At 66.5% G+C, this 23594-nt stretch overlaps 9 non-coding genes across 9 annotated transcripts; all 9 read right to left on the bottom strand.

Moving 5' to 3' along the window:
- Positions 1-937: 937 nt before the first annotated feature.
- Positions 938-1056, bottom strand: LOC139703925 (5S ribosomal RNA). The gene has a single exon (XR_011706000.1). It is a non-coding gene; the product is annotated as a 5S ribosomal RNA (ribosomal RNA).
- A 2397-nt stretch (positions 1057-3453) lies between these two features.
- LOC139703924 (5S ribosomal RNA) lies at positions 3454-3572 on the bottom strand. The gene has a single exon (XR_011705999.1). It is a non-coding gene; the product is annotated as a 5S ribosomal RNA (ribosomal RNA).
- Positions 3573-5967: 2395 nt separating this feature from the next.
- LOC139703923 (5S ribosomal RNA) lies at positions 5968-6086 on the bottom strand. The gene has a single exon (XR_011705998.1). It is a non-coding gene; the product is annotated as a 5S ribosomal RNA (ribosomal RNA).
- Positions 6087-8481: 2395 nt separating this feature from the next.
- LOC139703935 (5S ribosomal RNA) lies at positions 8482-8600 on the bottom strand. The gene has a single exon (XR_011706010.1). It is a non-coding gene; the product is annotated as a 5S ribosomal RNA (ribosomal RNA).
- A 2393-nt stretch (positions 8601-10993) lies between these two features.
- On the bottom strand, positions 10994-11112 carry LOC139703934 (5S ribosomal RNA). The gene has a single exon (XR_011706009.1). It is a non-coding gene; the product is annotated as a 5S ribosomal RNA (ribosomal RNA).
- A 2396-nt stretch (positions 11113-13508) lies between these two features.
- On the bottom strand, positions 13509-13627 carry LOC139703933 (5S ribosomal RNA). Its single transcript, XR_011706008.1, has one exon. It is a non-coding gene; the product is annotated as a 5S ribosomal RNA (ribosomal RNA).
- A 2402-nt stretch (positions 13628-16029) lies between these two features.
- LOC139703932 (5S ribosomal RNA) lies at positions 16030-16148 on the bottom strand. Its single transcript, XR_011706007.1, has one exon. It is a non-coding gene; the product is annotated as a 5S ribosomal RNA (ribosomal RNA).
- Positions 16149-18541: 2393 nt separating this feature from the next.
- On the bottom strand, positions 18542-18660 carry LOC139703922 (5S ribosomal RNA). The gene has a single exon (XR_011705997.1). It is a non-coding gene; the product is annotated as a 5S ribosomal RNA (ribosomal RNA).
- Positions 18661-21060: 2400 nt separating this feature from the next.
- On the bottom strand, positions 21061-21181 carry LOC139703931 (5S ribosomal RNA). The gene has a single exon (XR_011706006.1). It is a non-coding gene; the product is annotated as a 5S ribosomal RNA (ribosomal RNA).
- Positions 21182-23594: the final 2413 nt, after the last annotated feature.

The raw sequence follows: 23594 nt of genomic DNA, 5'->3' as shown, positions 1-23594 counted from the left end.
CAAGGGTGATGTGTGAATCCACTCTTACATCCATGGGAAGTTAGATGGGAGATGAGAGAACCTGTGACTGCCCAGTCTCCAGGCTACCATGGACCTGGTGACTTGCAGCCCAGAGTGAGTTGGCTGGGGTTGGGTGGGGGGTAGAGGGGTGAGTGTGTGTCTCTGTGTGTGTGTGTGTGTGTGTGTGTGTGTGTGTGAGAGAGAGAGAGAGAGAGAGAGAGAGAGAGAGAGAGAGGAGAGTCAAGGCCAGAGAGGGATTGAGTGGGAGATGGAGACAGGGATGCCTCCTCACAGGCCAAGAGAGGCACAAGAGAGAAGGAGAGATGGATGAACAGGGACCCACAGAGACATCTGCTGCTCCGATGAGAGTGAAAGGGAGAGACAGGCAGAGAGAGAGATAGACTCAGGGGGACCCTCACGGAGGAAGGCGGTGGGGAAGGAGGTAGAGACACAGGAGGGACCTTGCGGAGGTGGTGCAAAGAGAGAAGGACCCAGGCAGAGACGCTCGATGGACTCTCCCACTCCCAGGATCTGGGTGTCAAGGTTCTGCTTGTGTGGCAGGAACGGGTGAGGGAGCGGGCCCCGCGGGTGGGCCCCGTGTTCTGGGGAAGGCGGGTGTCGCCCCCCCACACACCCCATCCTCCAGGCCGAGGGGTGGGGGGGTCGGTCTGGGTGCACATGGAGGGTCGTGGCCTGGACCTGGCTCGGCTCAGCGGGGTCTCATGGAGTGAGTGTCCTAGCGTCCCTGGGGAGAGCCAGGCCTGTGGGCCTTGTTGCAGGCGCTGGGCGCTGGTCGTCGGGAGGCCAGCCGCAGGCCTGAAGGGACAGCGACCGGCAGCCCAGGGCTGCGCCTGCGCCCTGGCCCGAGGGCCCGGGGGTCACGGCCTGTCTCTCGGGGCCACGCAAGTTAAAAGTGTGTGTGGGAAGGGGGCGCAAAAGCCTACAGCACCCGGTATTCCCAGGCGGTCTCCCATCCAAGTACTAACCAGGCCCGACCCTGCTTAGCTTCCGAGATCAGACGAGATCGGGCGCGTTCAGGGTGGTATGGCCGTAGACGGGGAGGGCCGCCCGGGGGCGCCTCAAGAGCCTGCTCCGGGTTCCACCCTTCAGTCCAGGGGACGGGAGGGGGGTGGAGGGGGGAAATCGGAGGGGGTGGTCGCAGGGGGCCTCCCTCGCCCGCCCCACAACAGCGCAGCCCAGCCCAACTCAACTCAAGGCTGGGGGCTCTCACGCTCCGCTCCGACCTGACTCCACCGGGCAGCGGCCCAGGGGTCCTGGGAGACTGGGACTGGCTGAGTCCCGCCTCCAACACCGCCGCTCTCCACCTGGCTCCACTTACCGCGAGCCCCACCAAGCGCCCGCAGGGATCGCACCGCCCCGCCCCGGCCTGGCGTGGCCTGGCGTGGCCTGGCCTCCTCCGCCGCTCCTCGCCAAGGCCCAGGCCTCCCGCGACCCCAACCCCCCCACGGACCCCCGGCCCCCCACCGCCACGCCCACCCCGCCTTTCGCCAGGCGGAGAAGCCCAGAAGCCCTGGCCGTTTCAGTGTCCCGCGCGCGCGAACCTAGCCTAGCCTAGCCCGGAGCCCAGAGAGCCAGGGGCGGAGAGGCAGGCGGGCACCCCCCTCGGACACCCCAGGGACCCTGACAGAGGCCCTGCGCCCCAGGCGGAAATGCAGTCCGACTGGGCAATGGCCAGCCGCCGGCCACACACGTCCCCTGAGCGTGCCTGGCGAGTGGAGCCACGCACAGGGAGGGCAGGAGGGAGGAACACACTCAGGGACTCAGGGAAAACCGGGCAGAGGGTGGCCAGGGGCAGCGGCCCGCTGGCTCCCAGTCAGTCAGTCGCCCGGCCAGGCTCAGAAGTGCGCCGCTGGGGTCGTGCCTCGCCCTGAGTTTCGGGCCCACTCTGCAAAGCCACCGCAGTCACCCCCTTCGGACCCAATGCCAAGGTCGGAGGGCTCTGCGCCTTGTTGGTACCAGTCAACGACCAGCACGTGCACAGCACCGCCCTGAGGAAGGGCATAGACCCCTCTGTCCAGTGTCCAGGAAAGGACCGCCTGTGGAAGAAGCACCCTGATTCAAACCCCTGTGGGAGCTTAGTCGGCGGCCTCACCAGACGGAAAGCCCCCTCCCCTGCAAGCATTGCAGGGGGGAGAGGGGGGAGGGAGGGGAGCGGTGGTTGCGTTGCGGGGACACGCGCCCACCGGGTCGTCAGGCCCTGCGTCTTGTCCTGTCCTCTGCAGGTGGACCGGTGACCGCGACCAAGGGGCCTCTGCTTCCCTGTCCCCACCGGCCAGGCTTCAACTCCTCTTGGCACCTGGTCCTCCATGGCAACCCCCTGGCCCCGAACCGCTTGCCTGCTCTGAAGGCTGCTTCCTCCTCTTTCAGGAGCGCCTGCCCTCTTTTGCCATCTGCTCTCTTGCTTGGCTCTCAGCGCAGACTCCTAAGACCCTGTGGCCTCCTCGGCCCTCTCTCAGCCTCTGCTGAGCACACACCCTGAAGTCCTGCGCGCACTTCAAGGGTGATGTGTGAATCCACTCTTACATCCATGGGAAGTTAGATGGGAGATGAGAGAACCTGTGACTGCCCAGTCTCCAGGCTACCATGGACCTGGTGACTTGCAGCCCAGAGTGAGTTGGCTGGGGTTGGGTGGGGGGTAGAGGGGTGAGTGTGTGTCTCTGTGTGTGTGTGTGTGTGTGTGTGTGTGTGAGAGAGAGAGAGAGAGAGAGAGAGAGAGAGAGAGAGAGAGAGGAGAGTCAAGGCCAGAGAGGGATTGAGTGGGAGATGGAGACAGGGATGCCTCCTCACAGGCCAAGAGAGGCACAAGAGAGAAGGAGAGATGGATGCACAGGGACCCACAGAGACATCTGCTGCTCCGATGATAGTGAAAGGGAGAGACAGGCAGAGAGAGAGATAGACTCAGGGGGACCCTCACGGAGGAAGGCGGTGGGGAAGGAGGTAGAGACACAGGAGGGACCTTGCGGAGGTGGTGCAAAGAGAGAAGGACCCAGGCAGAGACGCTCGATGGACTCTCCCACTCCCAGGATCTGGGTGTCAAGGTTCTGCTTGTGTGGCAGGAACGGGTGAGGGAGCGGGCCCCGCGGGTGGGCCCCGTGTTCTGGGGAAGGCGGGTGTCGCCCCCCCACACACCCCATCCTCCAGGCCGAGGGGTGGGGGGGTCGGTCTGGGTGCACATGGAGGGTCGTGGCCTGGACCTGGCTCGGCTCAGCGGGGTCTCATGGAGTGAGTGTCCTAGCGTCCCTGGGGAGAGCCAGGCCTGTGGGCCTTGTTGCAGGCGCTGGGCGCTGGTCGTCGGGAGGCCAGCCGCAGGCCTGAAGGGACAGCGACCGGCAGCCCAGGGCTGCGCCTGCGCCCTGGCCCGAGGGCCCGGGGGTCACGGCCTGTCTCTCGGGGCCTCGCAAGTTAAAAGTGTGTGTGGGAAGGGGGCGCAAAAGCCTACAGCACCCGGTATTCCCAGGCGGTCTCCCATCCAAGTACTAACCAGGCCCGACCCTGCTTAGCTTCCGAGATCAGACGAGATCGGGCGCGTTCAGGGTGGTATGGCCGTAGACGGGGAGGGCCGCCCGGGGGCGCCTCAAGAGCCTGCTCCGGGTTCCACCCTTCAGTCCAGGGGACGGGAGGGGGGTGGAGGGGGGAAATCGGAGGGGGTGGTCGCAGGGGGCCTCCCTCGCCCGCCCCACAACAGCGCAGCCCAGCCCAACTCAACTCAAGGCTGGGGGCTCTCACGCTCCGCTCCGACCTGACTCCACCGGGCAGCGGCCCAGGGGTCCTGGGAGACTGGGACTGGCTGAGTCCCGCCTCCAACACCGCCGCTCTCCACCTGGCTCCACTTACCGCGAGCCCCACCAAGCGCCCGCAGGGATCGCACCGCCCCGCCCCGGCCTGGCGTGGCCTGGCGTGGCCTGGCCTCCTCCGCCGCTCCTCGCCAAGGCCCAGGCCTCCCGCGACCCCAACCCCCCCACGGACCCCCGGCCCCCCACCGCCACGCCCACCCCGCCTTTCGCCAGGCGGAGAAGCCCAGAAGCCCTGGCCGTTTCAGTGTCCCGCGCGCGCGAACCTAGCCTAGCCTAGCCCGGAGCCCAGAGAGCCAGGGGCGGAGAGGCAGGCGGGCACCCCCCTCGGACACCCCAGGGACCCTGACAGAGGCCCTGCGCCCCAGGCGGAAATGCAGTCCGACTGGGCAATGGCCAGCCGCCGGCCACACACGTCCCCTGAGCGTGCCTGGCGAGTGGAGCCACGCACAGGGAGGGCAGGAGGGAGGAACACACTCAGGGACTCAGGGAAAACCGGGCAGAGGGTGGCCAGGGGCAGCGGCCCGCTGGCTCCCAGTCAGTCAGTCGCCCGGCCAGGCTCAGAAGTGCGCCGCTGGGGTCGTGCCTCGCCCTGAGTTTCGGGCCCACTCTGCAAAGCCACCGCAGTCACCCCCTTCGGACCCAATGCCAAGGTCGGAGGGCTCTGCGCCTTGTTGGTACCAGTCAACGACCAGCACGTGCACAGCACCGCCCTGAGGAAGGGCATAGACCCCTCTGTCCAGTGTCCAGGAAAGGACCGCCTGTGGAAGAAGCACCCTGATTCAAACCCCTGTGGGAGCTTAGTCGGCGGCCTCACCAGACGGAAAGCCCCCTCCCCTGCAAGCATTGCAGGGGGGAGAGGGGGGAGGGAGGGGAGCGGTGGTTGCGTTGCGGGGACACGCGCCCACCGGGTCGTCAGGCCCTGCGTCTTGTCCTGTCCTCTGCAGGTGGACCGGTGACCGCGACCAAGGGGCCTCTGCTTCCCTGTCCCCACCGGCCAGGCTTCAACTCCTCTTGGCACCTGGTCCTCCATGGCAACCCCCTGGCCCCGAACCGCTTGCCTGCTCTGAAGGCTGCTTCCTCCTCTTTCAGGAGCGCCTGCCCTCTTTTGCCATCTGCTCTCTTGCTTGGCTCTCAGCGCAGACTCCTAAGACCCTGTGGCCTCCTCGGCCCTCTCTCAGCCTCTGCTGAGCACACACCCTGAAGTCCTGCGCGCACTTCAAGGGTGATGTGTGAATCCACTCTTACATCCATGGGAAGTTAGATGGGAGATGAGAGAACCTGTGACTGCCCAGTCTCCAGGCTACCATGGACCTGGTGACTTGCAGCCCAGAGTGAGTTGGCTGGGGTTGGGTGGGGGGTAGAGGGGTGAGTGTGTGTCTCTGTGTGTGTGTGTGTGTGTGTGTGTGTGTGAGAGAGAGAGAGAGAGAGAGAGAGAGAGAGAGAGAGAGAGGAGAGTCAAGGCCAGAGAGGGATTGAGTGGGAGATGGAGACAGGGATGCCTCCTCACAGGCCAAGAGAGGCACAAGAGAGAAGGAGAGATGGATGCACAGGGACCCACAGAGACATCTGCTGCTCCGATGAGAGTGAAAGGGAGAGACAGGCAGAGAGAGAGATAGACTCAGGGGGACCCTCACGGAGGAAGGCGGTGGGGAAGGAGGTAGAGACACAGGAGGGACCTTGCGGAGGTGGTGCAAAGAGAGAAGGACCCAGGCAGAGACGCTCGATGGACTCTCCCACTCCCAGGATCTGGGTGTCAAGGTTCTGCTTGTGTGGCAGGAACGGGTGAGGGAGCGGGCCCCGCGGGTGGGCCCCGTGTTCTGGGGAAGGCGGGTGTCGCCCCCCCACACACCCCATCCTCCAGGCCGAGGGGTGGGGGGGTCGGTCTGGGTGCACATGGAGGGTCGTGGCCTGGACCTGGCTCGGCTCAGCGGGGTCTCATGGAGTGAGTGTCCTAGCGTCCCTGGGGAGAGCCAGGCCTGTGGGCCTTGTTGCAGGCGCTGGGCGCTGGTCGTCGGGAGGCCAGCCGCAGGCCTGAAGGGACAGCGACCGGCAGCCCAGGGCTGCGCCTGCGCCCTGGCCCGAGGGCCCGGGGGTCACGGCCTGTCTCTCGGGGCCTCGCAAGTTAAAAGTGTGTGTGGGAAGGGGGCGCAAAAGCCTACAGCACCCGGTATTCCCAGGCGGTCTCCCATCCAAGTACTAACCAGGCCCGACCCTGCTTAGCTTCCGAGATCAGACGAGATCGGGCGCGTTCAGGGTGGTATGGCCGTAGACGGGGAGGGCCGCCCGGGGGCGCCTCAAGAGCCTGCTCCGGGTTCCACCCTTCAGTCCAGGGGACGGGAGGGGGGTGGAGGGGGGAAATCGGAGGGGGTGGTCGCAGGGGGCCTCCCTCGCCCGCCCCACAACAGCGCAGCCCAGCCCAACTCAACTCAAGGCTGGGGGCTCTCACGCTCCGCTCCGACCTGACTCCACCGGGCAGCGGCCCAGGGGTCCTGGGAGACTGGGACTGGCTGAGTCCCGCCTCCAACACCGCCGCTCTCCACCTGGCTCCACTTACCGCGAGCCCCACCAAGCGCCCGCAGGGATCGCACCGCCCCGCCCCGGCCTGGCGTGGCCTGGCGTGGCCTGGCCTCCTCCGCCGCTCCTCGCCAAGGCCCAGGCCTCCCGCGACCCCAACCCCCCCACGGACCCCCGGCCCCCCACCGCCACGCCCACCCCGCCTTTCGCCAGGCGGAGAAGCCCAGAAGCCCTGGCCGTTTCAGTGTCCCGCGCGCGCGAACCTAGCCTAGCCTAGCCCGGAGCCCAGAGAGCCAGGGGCGGAGAGGCAGGCGGGCACCCCCCTCGGACACCCCAGGGACCCTGACAGAGGCCCTGCGCCCCAGGCGGAAATGCAGTCCGACTGGGCAATGGCCAGCCGCCGGCCACACACGTCCCCTGAGCGTGCCTGGCGAGTGGAGCCACGCACAGGGAGGGCAGGAGGGAGGAACACACTCAGGGACTCAGGGAAAACCGGGCAGAGGGTGGCCGGGGGCAGCGGCCCGCTGGCTCCCAGTCAGTCAGTCGCCCGGCCAGGCTCAGAAGTGCGCCGCTGGGGTCGTGCCTCGCCCTGAGTTTCGGGCCCACTCTGCAAAGCCACCGCAGTCACCCCCTTCGGACCCAATGCCAAGGTCGGAGGGCTCTGCGCCTTGTTGGTACCAGTCAACGACCAGCACGTGCACAGCACCGCCCTGAGGAAGGGCATAGACCCCTCTGTCCAGTGTCCAGGAAAGGACCGCCTGTGGAAGAAGCACCCTGATTCAAACCCCTGTGGGAGCTTAGTCGGCGGCCTCACCAGACGGAAAGCCCCCTCCCCTGCAAGCATTGCAGGGGGGAGAGGGGGGAGGGAGGGGAGCGGTGGTTGCGTTGCGGGGACACGCGCCCACCGGGTCGTCAGGCCCTGCGTCTTGTCCTGTCCTCTGCAGGTGGACCGGTGACCGCGACCAAGGGGCCTCTGCTTCCCTGTCCCCACCGGCCAGGCTTCAACTCCTCTTGGCACCTGGTCCTCCATGGCAACCCCCTGGCCCCGAACCGCTTGCCTGCTCTGAAGGCTGCTTCCTCCTCTTTCAGGAGCGCCTGCCCTCTTTTGCCATCTGCTCTCTTGCTTGGCTCTCAGCGCAGACTCCTAAGACCCTGTGGCCTCCTCGGCCCTCTCTCAGCCTCTGCTGAGCACACACCCTGAAGTCCTGCGCGCACTTCAAGGGTGATGTGTGAATCCACTCTTACATCCATGGGAAGTTAGATGGGAGATGAGAGAACCTGTGACTGCCCAGTCTCCAGGCTACCATGGACCTGGTGACTTGCAGCCCAGAGTGAGTTGGCTGGGGTTGGGTGGGGGGTAGAGGGGTGAGTGTGTGTCTCTGTGTGTGTGTGTGTGTGTGTGTGTGTGTGTGTGAGAGAGAGAGAGAGAGAGAGAGAGAGAGAGAGAGAGGAGAGTCAAGGCCAGAGAGGGATTGAGTGGGAGATGGAGACAGGGATGCCTCCTCACAGGCCAAGAGAGGCACAAGAGAGAAGGAGAGATGGATGAACAGGGACCCACAGAGACATCTGCTGCTCCGATGATAGTGAAAGGGAGAGACAGGCAGAGAGAGAGATAGACTCAGGGGGACCCTCACGGAGGAAGGCGGTGGGGAAGGAGGTAGAGACACAGGAGGGACCTTGCGGAGGTGGTGCAAAGAGAGAAGGACCCAGGCAGAGACGCTCGATGGACTCTCCCACTCCCAGGATCTGGGTGTCAAGGTTCTGCTTGTGTGGCAGGAACGGGTGAGGGAGCGGGCCCCGCGGGTGGGCCCCGTGTTCTGGGGAAGGCGGGTGTCGCCCCCCCACACACCCCATCCTCCAGGCCGAGGGGTGGGGGGGTCGGTCTGGGTGCACATGGAGGGTCGTGGCCTGGACCTGGCTCGGCTCAGCGGGGTCTCATGGAGTGAGTGTCCTAGCGTCCCTGGGGAGAGCCAGGCCTGTGGGCCTTGTTGCAGGCGCTGGGCGCTGGTCGTCGGGAGGCCAGCCGCAGGCCTGAAGGGACAGCGACCGGCAGCCCAGGGCTGCGCCTGCGCCCTGGCCCGAGGGCCCGGGGGTCACGGCCTGTCTCTCGGGGCCACGCAAGTTAAAAGTGTGTGTGGGAAGGGGGCGCAAAAGCCTACAGCACCCGGTATTCCCAGGCGGTCTCCCATCCAAGTACTAACCAGGCCCGACCCTGCTTAGCTTCCGAGATCAGACGAGATCGGGCGCGTTCAGGGTGGTATGGCCGTAGACGGGGAGGGCCGCCCGGGGGCGCCTCAAGAGCCTGCTCCGGGTTCCACCCTTCAGTCCAGGGGACGGGAGGGGGGTGGAGGGGGGAAATCGGAGGGGGTGGTCGCAGGGGGCCTCCCTCGCCCGCCCCACAACAGCGCAGCCCAGCCCAACTCAACTCAAGGCTGGGGGCTCTCACGCTCCGCTCCGACCTGACTCCACCGGGCAGCGGCCCAGGGGTCCTGGGAGACTGGGACTGGCTGAGTCCCGCCTCCAACACCGCCGCTCTCCACCTGGCTCCACTTACCGCGAGCCCCACCAAGCGCCCGCAGGGATCGCACCGCCCCGCCCCGGCCTGGCGTGGCCTGGCGTGGCCTGGCCTCCTCCGCCGCTCCTCGCCAAGGCCCAGGCCTCCCGCGACCCCAACCCCCCCACGGACCCCCGGCCCCCCACCGCCACGCCCACCCCGCCTTTCGCCAGGCGGAGAAGCCCAGAAGCCCTGGCCGTTTCAGTGTCCCGCGCGCGCGAACCTAGCCTAGCCTAGCCCGGAGCCCAGAGAGCCAGGGGCGGAGAGGCAGGCGGGCACCCCCCTCGGACACCCCAGGGACCCTGACAGAGGCCCTGCGCCCCAGGCGGAAATGCAGTCCGACTGGGCAATGGCCAGCCGCCGGCCACACACGTCCCCTGAGCGTGCCTGGCGAGTGGAGCCACGCACAGGGAGGGCAGGAGGGAGGAACACACTCAGGGACTCAGGGAAAACCGGGCAGAGGGTGGCCAGGGGCAGCGGCCCGCTGGCTCCCAGTCAGTCAGTCGCCCGGCCAGGCTCAGAAGTGCGCCGCTGGGGTCGTGCCTCGCCCTGAGTTTCGGGCCCACTCTGCAAAGCCACCGCAGTCACCCCCTTCGGACCCAATGCCAAGGTCGGAGGGCTCTGCGCCTTGTTGGTACCAGTCAACGACCAGCACGTGCACAGCACCGCCCTGAGGAAGGGCATAGACCCCTCTGTCCAGTGTCCAGGAAAGGACCGCCTGTGGAAGAAGCACCCTGATTCAAACCCCTGTGGGAGCTTAGTCGGCGGCCTCACCAGACGGAAAGCCCCCTCCCCTGCAAGCATTGCAGGGGGGAGAGGGGGGAGGGAGGGGAGCGGTGGTTGCGTTGCGGGGACACGCGCCCACCGGGTCGTCAGGCCCTGCGTCTTGTCCTGTCCTCTGCAGGTGGACCGGTGACCGCGACCAAGGGGCCTCTGCTTCCCTGTCCCCACCGGCCAGGCTTCAACTCCTCTTGGCACCTGGTCCTCCATGGCAACCCCCTGGCCCCGAACCGCTTGCCTGCTCTGAAGGCTGCTTCCTCCTCTTTCAGGAGCGCCTGCCCTCTTTTGCCATCTGCTCTCTTGCTTGGCTCTCAGCGCAGACTCCTAAGACCCTGTGGCCTCCTCGGCCCTCTCTCAGCCTCTGCTGAGCACACACCCTGAAGTCCTGCGCGCACTTCAAGGGTGATGTGTGAATCCACTCTTACATCCATGGGAAGTTAGATGGGAGATGAGAGAACCTGTGACTGCCCAGTCTCCAGGCTACCATGGACCTGGTGACTTGCAGCCCAGAGTGAGTTGGCTGGGGTTGGGTGGGGGGTAGAGGGGTGAGTGTGTGTCTCTGTGTGTGTGTGTGTGTGTGTGTGTGTGTGAGAGAGAGAGAGAGAGAGAGAGAGAGAGAGAGAGAGAGGAGAGTCAAGGCCAGAGAGGGATTGAGTGGGAGATGGAGACAGGGATGCCTCCTCACAGGCCAAGAGAGGCACAAGAGAGAAGGAGAGATGGATGCACAGGGACCCACAGAGACATCTGCTGCTCCGATGATAGTGAAAGGGAGAGACAGGCAGAGAGAGAGATAGACTCAGGGGGACCCTCACGGAGGAAGGCGGTGGGGAAGGAGGTAGAGACACAGGAGGGACCTTGCGGAGGTGGTGCAAAGAGAGAAGGACCCAGGCAGAGACGCTCGATGGACTCTCCCACTCCCAGGATCTGGGTGTCAAGGTTCTGCTTGTGTGGCAGGAACGGGTGAGGGAGCGGGCCCCGCGGGTGGGCCCCGTGTTCTGGGGAAGGCGGGTGTCGCCCCCCCACACACCCCATCCTCCAGGCCGAGGGGTGGGGGGGTCGGTCTGGGTGCACATGGAGGGTCGTGGCCTGGACCTGGCTCGGCTCAGCGGGGTCTCATGGAGTGAGTGTCCTAGCGTCCCTGGGGAGAGCCAGGCCTGTGGGCCTTGTTGCAGGCGCTGGGCGCTGGTCGTCGGGAGGCCAGCCGCAGGCCTGAAGGGACAGCGACCGGCAGCCCAGGGCTGCGCCTGCGCCCTGGCCCGAGGGCCCGGGGGTCACGGCCTGTCTCTCGGGGCCTCGCAAGTTAAAAGTGTGTGTGGGAAGGGGGCGCAAAAGCCTACAGCACCCGGTATTCCCAGGCGGTCTCCCATCCAAGTACTAACCAGGCCCGACCCTGCTTAGCTTCCGAGATCAGACGAGATCGGGCGCGTTCAGGGTGGTATGGCCGTAGACGGGGAGGGCCGCCCGGGGGCGCCTCAAGAGCCTGCTCCGGGTTCCACCCTTCAGTCCAGGGGACGGGAGGGGGGTGGAGGGGGGAAATCGGAGGGGGTGGTCGCAGGGGGCCTCCCTCGCCCGCCCCACAACAGCGCAGCCCAGCCCAACTCAACTCAAGGCTGGGGGCTCTCACGCTCCGCTCCGACCTGACTCCACCGGGCAGCGGCCCAGGGGTCCTGGGAGACTGGGACTGGCTGAGTCCCGCCTCCAACACCGCCGCTCTCCACCTGGCTCCACTTACCGCGAGCCCCACCAAGCGCCCGCAGGGATCGCACCGCCCCGCCCCGGCCTGGCGTGGCCTGGCGTGGCCTGGCCTCCTCCGCCGCTCCTCGCCAAGGCCCAGGCCTCCCGCGACCCCAACCCCCCCACGGACCCCCGGCCCCCCACCGCCACGCCCACCCCGCCTTTCGCCAGGCGGAGAAGCCCAGAAGCCCTGGCCGTTTCAGTGTCCCGCGCGCGCGAACCTAGCCTAGCCTAGCCCGGAGCCCAGAGAGCCAGGGGCGGAGAGGCAGGCGGGCACCCCCCTCGGACACCCCAGGGACCCTGACAGAGGCCCTGCGCCCCAGGCGGAAATGCAGTCCGACTGGGCAATGGCCAGCCGCCGGCCACACACGTCCCCTGAGCGTGCCTGGCGAGTGGAGCCACGCACAGGGAGGGCAGGAGGGAGGAACACACTCAGGGACTCAGGGAAAACCGGGCAGAGGGTGGCCGGGGGCAGCGGCCCGCTGGCTCCCAGTCAGTCAGTCGCCCGGCCAGGCTCAGAAGTGCGCCGCTGGGGTCGTGCCTCGCCCTGAGTTTCGGGCCCACTCTGCAAAGCCACCGCAGTCACCCCCTTCGGACCCAATGCCAAGGTCGGAGGGCTCTGCGCCTTGTTGGTACCAGTCAACGACCAGCACGTGCACAGCACCGCCCTGAGGAAGGGCATAGACCCCTCTGTCCAGTGTCCAGGAAAGGACCGCCTGTGGAAGAAGCACCCTGATTCAAACCCCTGTGGGAGCTTAGTCGGCGGCCTCACCAGACGGAAAGCCCCCTCCCCTGCAAGCATTGCAGGGGGGAGAGGGGGGAGGGAGGGGAGCGGTGGTTGCGTTGCGGGGACACGCGCCCACCGGGTCGTCAGGCCCTGCGTCTTGTCCTGTCCTCTGCAGGTGGACCGGTGACCGCGACCAAGGGGCCTCTGCTTCCCTGTCCCCACCGGCCAGGCTTCAACTCCTCTTGGCACCTGGTCCTCCATGGCAACCCCCTGGCCCCGAACCGCTTGCCTGCTCTGAAGGCTGCTTCCTCCTCTTTCAGGAGCGCCTGCCCTCTTTTGCCATCTGCTCTCTTGCTTGGCTCTCAGCGCAGACTCCTAAGACCCTGTGGCCTCCTCGGCCCTCTCTCAGCCTCTGCTGAGCACACACCCTGAAGTCCTGCGCGCACTTCAAGGGTGATGTGTGAATCCACTCTTACATCCATGGGAAGTTAGATGGGAGATGAGAGAACCTGTGACTGCCCAGTCTCCAGGCTACCATGGACCTGGTGACTTGCAGCCCAGAGTGAGTTGGCTGGGGTTGGGTGGGGGGTAGAGGGGTGAGTGTGTGTCTCTGTGTGTGTGTGTGTGTGTGTGTGTGTGTGTGAGAGAGAGAGAGAGAGAGAGAGAGAGAGAGAGAGAGAGAGGAGAGTCAAGGCCAGAGAGGGATTGAGTGGGAGATGGAGACAGGGATGCCTCCTCACAGGCCAAGAGAGGCACAAGAGAGAAGGAGAGATGGATGAACAGGGACCCACAGAGACATCTGCTGCTCCGATGATAGTGAAAGGGAGAGACAGGCAGAGAGAGAGATAGACTCAGGGGGACCCTCACGGAGGAAGGCGGTGGGGAAGGAGGTAGAGACACAGGAGGGACCTTGCGGAGGTGGTGCAAAGAGAGAAGGACCCAGGCAGAGACGCTCGATGGACTCTCCCACTCCCAGGATCTGGGTGTCAAGGTTCTGCTTGTGTGGCAGGAACGGGTGAGGGAGCGGGCCCCGCGGGTGGGCCCCGTGTTCTGGGGAAGGCGGGTGTCGCCCCCCCACACACCCCATCCTCCAGGCCGAGGGGTGGGGGGGTCGGTCTGGGTGCACATGGAGGGTCGTGGCCTGGACCTGGCTCGGCTCAGCGGGGTCTCATGGAGTGAGTGTCCTAGCGTCCCTGGGGAGAGCCAGGCCTGTGGGCCTTGTTGCAGGCGCTGGGCGCTGGTCGTCGGGAGGCCAGCCGCAGGCCTGAAGGGACAGCGACCGGCAGCCCAGGGCTGCGCCTGCGCCCTGGCCCGAGGGCCCGGGGTCACGGCCTGTCTCTCGGGGCCACGCAAGTTAAAAGTGTGTGTGGGAAGGGGGCGCAAAAGCCTACAGCACCCGGTATTCCCAGGCGGTCTCCCATCCAAGTACTAACCAGGCCCGACCCTGCTTAGCTTCCGAGATCAGACGAGATCGGGCGCGTTCAGGGTGGTATGGCCGTAGACGGGGAGGGCCGCCCGGGGGCGCCTCAAGAGCCTGCTCCGGGTTCCACCCTTCAGTCCAGGGGACGGGAGGGGGGTGGAGGGGGGAAATCGGAGGGGGTGGTCGCAGGGGGCCTCCCTCGCCCGCCCCACAACAGCGCAGCCCAGCCCAACTCAACTCAAGGCTGGGGGCTCTCCGCTCCGCTCCGACCTGACTCCACCGGGCAGCGGCCCAGGGGTCCTGGGGAGACTGGGACTGGCTGAGTCCCGCCTCCAACACCGCCGCTCTCCACCCTGGCTCACTTACCGCGAGCCCCACCAAGCGCCCGCAGGGATCGCACCGCCCCGCCCCGGCCTGGCGTGGCCTGGCGTGGCCTGGCCTCCTCCGCCGCTCCTCGCCAAGGCCCAGGCCTCCCGCGACCCCAACCCCCCCACGGACCCCCGGCCCCCCACCGCCACGCCCACCCCGCCTTTCGCCAGGCGGAGAAGCCCAGAAGCCCTGGCCGTTTCAGTGTCCCGCGCGCGCGAACCTAGCCTAGCCTAGCCCGGAGCCCAGAGAGCCAGGGCGGAGAGGCAGGCGGGCACCCCCCTCGGACACCCCAGGGACCCTGACAGAGGCCCCTGCGCCCCAGGCGGAAATGCAGAGTCCGACTGGGCAATGGCCAGCCGCCGGCCACACACACGTCCCCTGAGCGTGCCTGGCGAGTGGAGCCACGCACAGGGAGGGCAGGAGGGAGGAACACACTCAGGGACTCAGGGAAAACCGGGCAGAGGGTGGCCAGGGGCAGCGGCCCCGCTGGCTCCCAGTCAGTCAGTCGCCCGGCCAGGCTCAGAAGTGCGCCGCTGGGGTCGTGCCTCGCCCTGAGTTTCGGGCCCACTCTGCAAAGCCACCGCAGTCACCCCCTTCGGACCCAATGCCAAGGTCGGAGGGCTCTGCGCCTTGTTGGTACCAGTCAACGACCAGCACGTGCACAGCACCGCCCTGAGGAAGGGCATAGACCCCTCTGTCCAGTGTCCAGGAAAGGGACCGCCTGTGGAAGAAGCACCCTGATTCAAACCCCTGTGGGAGCTTAGTCGGCCGGCCCACCAGACGGAAAGCCCCCTCCCCTGCAAGCATTGCAGGGGGGAGAGGGGGGAGGGAGGGGAGCGGTGGTTGCGTTGCGGGGACACGCGCCCACCGGGTCGTCAGGCCCTGCGTCTTGTCCTGTCCTCTGCAGGTGGACCGGTGACCGCGACCAAGGGGCCTCTGCTTCCCTGTCCCCACCGGCCAGGCTTCAACTCCTCTTGGCACCTGGTCCTCCATGGCAACCCCCTGGCCCCGAACCGCTTGCCTGCTCTGAAGGCTGCTTCCTCCTCTTCAGGAGCGCCTGCCCTCTTTTGCCATCTGCTCTCTTGCTTGGCTCTCAGCGCAGACTCCTAAGACCCTGTGGCCTCCTCGGCCCTCTCTCAGCCTCTGCTGAGCACACACCCTGAAGTCCTGCGCGCACTTCAAGGGTGATGTGTGAATCCACTCTTACATCCATGGGAAGTTAGATGGGAGATGAGAGAACCTGTGACTGCCCAGTCTCCAGGCTACCATGGACCTGGTGACTTGCAGCCCAGAGTGAGTTGGCTGGGGTTGGGTGGGGGGTAGAGGGGTGAGTGTGTGTCTCTGTGTGTGTGTGTGTGTGTGTGTGTGTGTGTGAGAGAGAGAGAGAGAGAGAGAGAGAGAGAGAGAGAGAGGAGAGTCAAGGCCAGAGAGGGATTGAGTGGGAAGATGGAGACAGGGATGCCTCCTCACAGGCCAAGAGAGGCACAAGAGAGAAGGAGAGATGGATGAACAGGGACCCACAGAGACATCTGCTGCTCCGATGATAGTGAAAGGGAGAGACAGGCAGAGAGAGAGATAGACTCAGGGGGACCCTCACGGAGGAAGGCGGTGGGGAAGGAGGTAGAGACACAGGAGGGACCTTGCGGAGGTGGTGCAAAGAGAGAAGGACCCAGGCAGAGACGCTCGATGGACTCTCCCACTCCCAGGATCTGGGTGTCAAGGTTCTGCTTGTGTGGCAGGAACGGGTGAGGGAGCGGGCCCCGCGGGTGGGCCCCGTGTTCTGGGGAAGGCGGGTGTCGCCCCCCCACACACCCCATCCTCCAGGCCGAGGGGTGGGGGGGTCGGTCTGGGTGCACATGGAGGGTCGTGGCCTGGACCTGGCTCGGCTCAGCGGGGTCTCATGGAGTGAGTGTCCTAGCGTCCCTGGGGAGAGCCAGGCCTGTGGGCCTTGTTGCAGGCGCTGGGCGCTGGTCGTCGGGAGGCCAGCCGCAGGCCTGAAGGGACAGCCGACCGGCAGCCCAGGGCTGCGCCTGCGCCCTGGCCCGAGGGCCCGGGGGTCACGGCCTGTCTCTCGGGGCCACGCAAGTTAAAAGTGTGTGTGGGAAGGGGGCGCAAAAGCCTACAGCACCCGGTATTCCCAGGCGGTCTCCCATCCAAGTACTAACCAGGCCCGACCCTGCTTAGCTTCCGAGATCAGACGAGATCGGGCGCGTTCAGGGTGGTATGGCCGTAGACGGGGAGGGCCGCCCGGGGCGCCTCAAGAGCCTGCTCCGGGTTCCACCCTTCAGTCCAGGGGACGGGAGGGGGGTGGAGGGGGGGAAATCGGAGGGGGTGGTCGCAGGGGGCCTCCCTCGCCCGCCCCACAACAGCGCAGCCCAGCCCCAACTCAACTCAAGGCTGGGGGCTCTCACGCTCCGCTCCCGACCTGACTCCACCGGGCAGCGGCCCAGGGGTCCTGGGAGACTGGGACTGGCTGAGTCCCGCCTCCAACACCGCCGCTCTCCACCTGGCTCCACTTACCGCGAGCCCCACCAAGCGCCCGCAGGGATCGCACCGCCCCGCCCGGCCTGGCGTGGCCTGGCGTGGCCTGGCCTCCTCCGCCGCTCCCTCGCCAAGGCCCAGGCCTCCCGCGACCCCAACCCCCCCACGGACCCCCGGCCCCCACCGCCACGCCCACCCCGCCTTTCGCCAGGCGGAGAAGCCCAGAAGCCCTGGCCGTTTCAGTGTCCCGCGCGCGCGAACCTAGCCTAGCCTAGCCCGGAGCCCAGAGAGCCAGGGGCGGGAGAGGCAGGCGGGCACCCCCCTCGGACACCCCAGGACCCTGACAGAGGCCCTGCGCCCCAGGCGGAAATGCAGTCCGACTGGGCAATGGCCAGCCGCCGGCCACACACGTCCCTGAGCGTGCCTGGCGAGTGGAGCCACGCACAGGGAGGGCAGGAGGGAGGAACACACTCAGGGACCTCAGGGAAAACCGGGCAGAGGGTGGCCGGGGGCAGCGGCCCGCTGGCTCCCAGTCAGTCAGTCGCCCGGCCAGGCTCAGAAGTGCGCCGCTGGGGTCGTGCCTCGCCCTGAGTTCGGGCCCACTCTGCAAAGCCACCGCAGTCACCCCCTTCGGACCCAATGCCAAGGTCGGAGGGCTCTGCGCCTTGTTGGTACCAGTCAACGACCAGCACGTGCACAGCACCGCCCTGAGGAAGGGCATAGACCCCTCTGTCCAGTGTCCAGGAAAGGACCGCCTGTGGAAGAAGCACCCTGATTCAAACCCCTGTGGGGAGCTTAGTCGGCGGCCTCACCAGACGGAAAGCCCCCTCCCCTGCAAGCATTGCAGGGGGGAGAGGGGGGAGGGAGGGGAGCGGTGGTTGCGTTGCGGGGACACGCGCCCACCGGGTCGTCAGGCCCTGCGTCTTGTCCTGTCCTCTGCAGGTGGACCGGTGACCGCGACCAAGGGGCCTCTGCTTCCCTGTCCCCACCGGCCAGGCTTCAACTCCTCTTGGCACCTGGTCCCTCCATGGCAACCCCCTGGCCCCGAACCGCTTGCCTGCTCTGAAGGCTGCTTCCTCCTCTTTCAGGAGCGCCTGCCCTCTTTTGCCATCTGCTCTCTTGCTTGGCTCTCAGCGCAGACTCCTAAGACCCTGTGGCCTCCTCGGCCCTCTCTCAGCCTCTGCTGAGCACACACCCTGAAGTCCTGCGCCGCACTTCAAGGGTGATGTGTGAATCCACTCTTACATCCATGGGAAGTTAGATGGGAGATGAGAGAACGTGACTGCCCAGTCTCCAGGCTACCATGGACCTGGTGACTTGCAGCCCAGAGTGAGTTGGCTGGGGTTGGGTGGGGGGTAGAGGGGTGAGTGTGTGTCTCTGTGTGTGTGTGTGTGTGTGTGTGTGTGTGTGAGAGAGAGAGAGAGAGAGAGAGAGAGAGAGAGAGAGGAGAGTCAAGGCCAGAGAGGGGATTGAGTGGGAGATGGAGACAGGGATGCCTCCTCACAGGCCAAGAGAGGCACAAGAGAGAAGGAGAGATGGATGAACAGGGACCCACAGAGACATCTGCTGCTCCGATGATAGTGAAAGGGAGAGACAGCAGAGAGAGAGATAGACTCAGGGGGACCCTCACGGAGGAAGGCGGTGGGGAAGGAGGTAGAGACACAGGAGGGACCTTGCGGAGGTGGTGCAAAGAGAGAAGGACCCAGGCAGAGACGCTCGATGGACTCTCCCACTCCCAGGATCTGGGTGTCAAGGTTCTGCTTGTGTGGCAGGAACGGGTGAGGGAGCGGGGCCCGCGGGTGGCCCCGTGTTCTGGGGAAGGGCGGTGTCGCCCCCCCACACACCCCATCCTCCAGGCCGAGGGGTGGGGGGGTCGGTCTGGGTGCACATGGAGGGTCGTGGCCTGGACCTGGCTCGGCTCAGCGGGGTCTCATGGAGTGAGTGTCCTAGCGTCCCTGGGGAGAGCCAGGCCTGTGGGCCTTGTTGCAGGCGCTGGGCGCTGGTCGTCGGGAGGCCAGCCGCAGGCCTGAAGGGACAGCGACCGGCAGCCCAGGGCTGCGCCTGCGCCCTGGCCCGAGGGCCCGGGGGTCACGGCCTGTCTCTCGGGGCCACGCAAGTTAAAAGTGTGTGTGGGAAGGGGGCGCAAAAGCCTACAGCACCCGGTATTCCCAGGCGGTCTCCCATCCAAGTACTAACCAGGCCCGACCCTGCTTAGCTTCCGAGATCAGACGAGATCGGGCGCGTTCAGGGTGGTATGGCCGTAGACGGGGAGGGCCGCCCGGGGGCGCCTCAAGAGCCTGCTCCGGGTTCCACCCTTCAGTCCAGGGGACGGGAGGGGGTGGAGGGGGGAAATCGGAGGGGGTGGTCGCAGGGGGCCTCCCTCGCCCGCCCCACAACAGCGCAGCCCAGCCCAACTCAACTCAAGGCTGGGGGCTCTCACGCTCCGCTCCGACCTGACTCCACCGGGCAGCGGCCCAGGGGTCCTGGGAGACTGGGACTGGCTGAGTCCCGCCTCCAACACCGCCGCTCTCCCACCTGGCTCCACTTACCGCGAGCCCCACCAAGCGCCCGCAGGGATCGCACCGCCCCGCCCCGGCCTGGCGTGGCCTGGCGTGGCCTGGCCTCCTCCGCCGCTCCTCGCCAAGGCCCAGGCCTCCCGCGACCCCAACCCCCCCACGGACCCCCGGCCCCCCACCGCCACGCCCACCCCGCCTTTCGCCAGGCGGAGAAGCCCAGAAGCCCTGGCCGTTTCAGTGTCCCGCGCGCGCGAACCTAGCCTAGCCTAGCCCGGAGCCCAGAGAGCCAGGGGCGGAGAGGCAGGCGGGCACCCCCCTCGGACACCCCAGGGACCCTGACAGAGGCCCTGCGCCCCAGGCGGAAATGCAGTCCGACTGGGCAATGGCCAGCCGCCGGCCACACACGTCCCCTGAGCGTGCCTGGCGAGTGGAGCCACGCACAGGGAGGGCAGGAGGGAGGAACACACTCAGGGACTCAGGAAAACCGGGCAGAGGGTGGCCGGGGGCAGCGGCCCGCTGGCTCCCAGTCAGTCAGTCGCCCGGCCAGGCTCAGAAGTGCGCCGCTGGGGTCGTGCCCTCGCCCTGAGTTTCGGGCCCACCCTGCAAAGCCACCGCAGTCACCCCCTTCGGACCCAATGCCAAGGTCGGAGGGCTCTGCGCCTTGTTGGTACCAGTCAACGACCAGGCACGTGCACAGCACCGCCCTGAGGAAGGGCATAGACCCCTCTGTCCAGTGTCCAGGAAAGGACCGCCTGTGGAAGAAGCACCCTGATTCAAACCCCTGTGGGAGCTTAGTCGGCGGCCTCACCAGACGGAAAGCCCCCTCCCCTGCAAGCATTGCAGGGGGGAGAGGGGGGAGGGAGGGGAGCGGTGGTTGCGTTGCGGGGACACGCGCCCACCTGGTCGTCAGGCCCTGCGTCTTGTCCTGTCCTCTGCAGGTGGACCGGTGACCGCGACCAAGGGGCCTCTGCTTCCCTGTCCCCACCGGCCAGGCTTCAACTCCTCTTGGCACCTGGTCCTCCATGGCAACCCCCTGGCCCGAACCGCTTGCCTGCTCTGAAGGCTGCTTCCTCCTCTTTCAGGAGCGCCTGCCCTCTTTTGCCATCTGCTCTCTTGCTTGGCTCTCAGCGCAGACTCCTAAGACCCTGTGGCCTCCTCGGCCCTCTCTCAGCCTCTGCTGAGCACACACCCTGAAGTCCTGCGCGCACTTCAAGGGTGATGTGTGAATCCACTCTTACATCCATGGGAAGTTAGATGGGAGATGAGAGAACCTGTGACTGCCCAGTCTCCAGGCTACCATGGACCTGGTGACTTGCAGCCCAGAGTGAGTTGGCTGGGGTTGGGTGGGGGGGTAGAGGGGTGAGTGTGTGTCTCTGTGTGTGTGTGTGTGTGTGTGTGTGTGTGTGAGAGAGAGAGAGAGAGAGAGAGAGAGAGAGAGAGAGAGAGGAGAGTCCAAGGCCAGAGAGGGATTGAGTGGGAGATGGAGACAGGGATGCCTCCTCACAGGCCAAGAGAGGCACAAGAGAGAAGGAGAGATGGATGAACAGGGACCCACAGAGACATCTGCTGCTCCGATGAGAGTGAAAGGGAGAGACAGGCAGAGAGAGAGATAGACTCAGGGGGACCCTCACGGAGGAAGGCGGTGGGGAAGGAGGTAGAGACACAGGAGGGACCTTGCGGAGGTGGTGCAAAGAGAGAAGGACCCAGGCAGAGACGCTCGATGGACTCTCCCACTCCCAGGATCTGGGTGTCAAGGTTCTGCTTGTGTGGCAGGAACGGGTGAGGGAGCGGGCCCCGCGGGTGGGCCCCGTGTTCTGGGGAAGGCGGGTGTCGCCCCCCCACACACCCCATCCTCCAGGCCGAGGGGTGGGGGGGTCGGTCTGGGTGCACATGGAGGGTCGTGGCCTGGACCTGGCTCGGCTCAGCGGGGTCTCATGGAGTGAGTGTCCTAGCGTCCCTGGGGAGAGCCAGGCCTGTGGGCCTTGTTGCAGGCGCTGGGCGCTGGTCGTCGGGAGGCCAGCCGCAGGCCTGAAGGGACAGCGACCGGCAGCCCAGGGCTGCGCCTGCGCCCTGGCCCGAGGGCCCGGGGGTCACGGCCTTGTCTCTCGGGGCCACGCAAGTTAAAAGTGTGTGTGGGAAGGGGGCGCAAAAGCCTACAGCACCCGGTATTCCCAGGCGGTCTCCCCATCCAAGTACTAACCAGGCCCGACCCTGCTTAGCTTCCGAGATCAGACGGAGATCGGGCGCGTTCAGGGTGGTATGGCCGTAGACGGGGAGGGCCGCCCGGGGGCGCCTCAAGAGCCTGCTCCGGGTTCCACCCTTCAGTCCAGGGGACGGGAGGGGGGTGGAGGGGGAAATCGGAGGGGGTGGTCGCAGGGGGCCTCCCTCGCCCGCCCCACAACAGCGCAGCCCAGCCCAACTCAACTCAAGGCTGGGGGCTCTCACGCTCCGCTCCGACCTGACTCCACCGGGCAGCGGCCCAGGGGTCCTGGGAGACTGGGACTGGCTGAGTCCCGCCTCCAACACCGCCGCTCTCCACCTGGCTCCACTTACCGCGAGCCCCACCAAGCGCCCGCAGGGATCGCACCGCCCCGCCCCGGCCTGGCGTGGCCTGGCGTGGCCTGGCCTCCTCCGCCGCTCCTCGCCAAGGCCCAGGCCTCCCGCGACCCCAACCCCCCCACGGACCCCCGGCCCCCCACCGCCACGCCCACCCGCCTTTCGCAGGCGGAGAAGCCAGAAGCCCTGGCCGTTTCAGTGTCCCCGCGCGCGCGAACCTAGCCTAGCCTAGCCCGGAGCCCAGAGAGCCAGGGGCGGAGAGGCAGGCGGGCACCCCCCTCGGACACCCCAGGGACCCTGACAGAGGCCCTGCGCCCCAGGCGGAAATGCAGTCCGACTGGGCAATGGCCAGCCGCCGGCCACACACGTCCCCTGAGCGTGCCTGGCGAGTGGAGCCACGCACAGGGAGGGCAGGAGGGAGGAACACACTCAGGGACTCAGGGAAAACCGGGCAGAGGGTGGCCGGGGGCAGCGGCCCGCTGGCTCCCAGTCAGTCAGTCGCCCGGCCAGGCTCAGAAGTGCGCCGCTGGGGTCGTGCCTCGCCCTGAGTTTCGGGCCCACCCTGCAAAGCCACCGCAGTCACCCCCTTCGGACCCCAATGCCAAGGTCGGAGGGCTCTGCGCCTTGTTGGTACCAGTCAACGACCAGCACGTGCACAGCACCGCCCTGAGGAAGGGCATAGACCCCTCTGTCCAGTGTCCAGGAAAGGACCGCCTGTGGGAAGAAGCACCCTGATTTCAAACCCCTGTGGGAGCTTAGTCGGCGGCCTCACCAGACGGAAAGCCCCCTCCCCCTGCAAGCATTGCAGGGGGGAGAGGGGGGAGGGAGGGGAGCGGTGGTTGCGTTGCGGGGACACGCGCCCACCTGGTCGTCAGGCCCTGCGTCTTGTCCTGTCCTCTGCAGGTGGACCGGTGACCGCGACCAAGGGGCCTCTGCTTCCCTGTCCCCACCGGCCAGGCTTCAACTCCTCTTGGCACCTGGTCCTCCATGGCACCCCCTGGGCCCCGAACCGCTTAGCCTGCTCTGAAGTGCTGCTTCCTCCTCTTTCAACTCTTTTGCCATCTGCTCTCTTGCTTGGCTCTCAGCGCAGACTCCTAAGACCCTGTGGCCTCCTCGGCCCTCTCTCAGCCTCTGCTGAGCACACACCCTGAAGTCCTGCGCGCACTTCAAGGGTGATGTGTGAATCCACTCTTACATCCATGGGAAGTTAGATGGGAGATGAGAGAACCTGTGACTGCCCAGTCTCCAGGCTACCATGGACCTGGTGACTTGCAGCCCAGAGTGAGTTGGCTGGGGTTGGGTGGGGGGTAGAGGGGTGAGTGTGTGTCTCTGTGTGTGTGTGTGTGTGTGTGTGGTGTGTGTGAGAGAGAGAGAGAGAGAGAGAGAGAGAGAGAGAGAGAGAGGAGAGTCAAGGCCAGAGAGGGGATTGAGTGGGAGATGGAGACAGGGATGCCTCCTCACAGGCCAAGAGAGGCACAAGAGAGAAGGAGAGATGGATGAACAGGGACCCACAGAGACATCTGCTGCTCCGATGAGAGTGAAAGGGAGAGACAGGCAGAGAGAGAGATAGACTCAGGGGGACCCTCACGGAGGAAGGCGGTGGGGAAGGAGGTAGAGACACAGGAGGGACCTTGCGGAGGTGGTGCAAAGAGAGAAGGACCCAGGCAGAGACGCTCGATGGACTCTCCCACTCCCAGGATCTGGGTGTCAAGGTTCTGCTTGTGTGGCAGGAACGGGTGAGGGAGCGGGCCCCGCGGGTGGGCCCCGTGTTCTGGGGAAGGCGGGTGTCGCCCCCCCACACACCCCATCCTCCAGGCCGAGGGGTGGGGGGGTCGGTCTGGGTGCACATGGAGGGTCGTGGCCTGGACCTGGCTCGGCTCAGCGGGGTCTCATGGAGTGAGTGTCCTAGCGTCCCTGGGGAGAGCCAGGCCTGTGGGCCTTGTTGCAGGCGCTGGGCGCTGGTCGTCGGGAGGCCAGCCGCAGGCCTGAAGGGACAGCGACCGGCAGCCCAGGGCTGCGCCTGCGCCCTGGCCCGAGGGCCCGGGGGTCACGGCCTGTCTCTCGGGGCCACGCAAGTTAAAAGTGTGTGTGGGAAGGGGGGCGCAAAAGCCTACAGCACCCGGTATTC

The sequence above is a fragment of the Marmota flaviventris genome, unplaced genomic scaffold, assembly GCF_047511675.1.
Source record: "Marmota flaviventris isolate mMarFla1 unplaced genomic scaffold, mMarFla1.hap1 Scaffold_1354, whole genome shotgun sequence".
Classification (NCBI taxonomy): Eukaryota; Metazoa; Chordata; class Mammalia; order Rodentia; family Sciuridae; genus Marmota; species Marmota flaviventris.
Note: the sequence above shows the minus strand (reverse complement) of the source record. Positions and strands in the feature narration are given on the sequence as shown.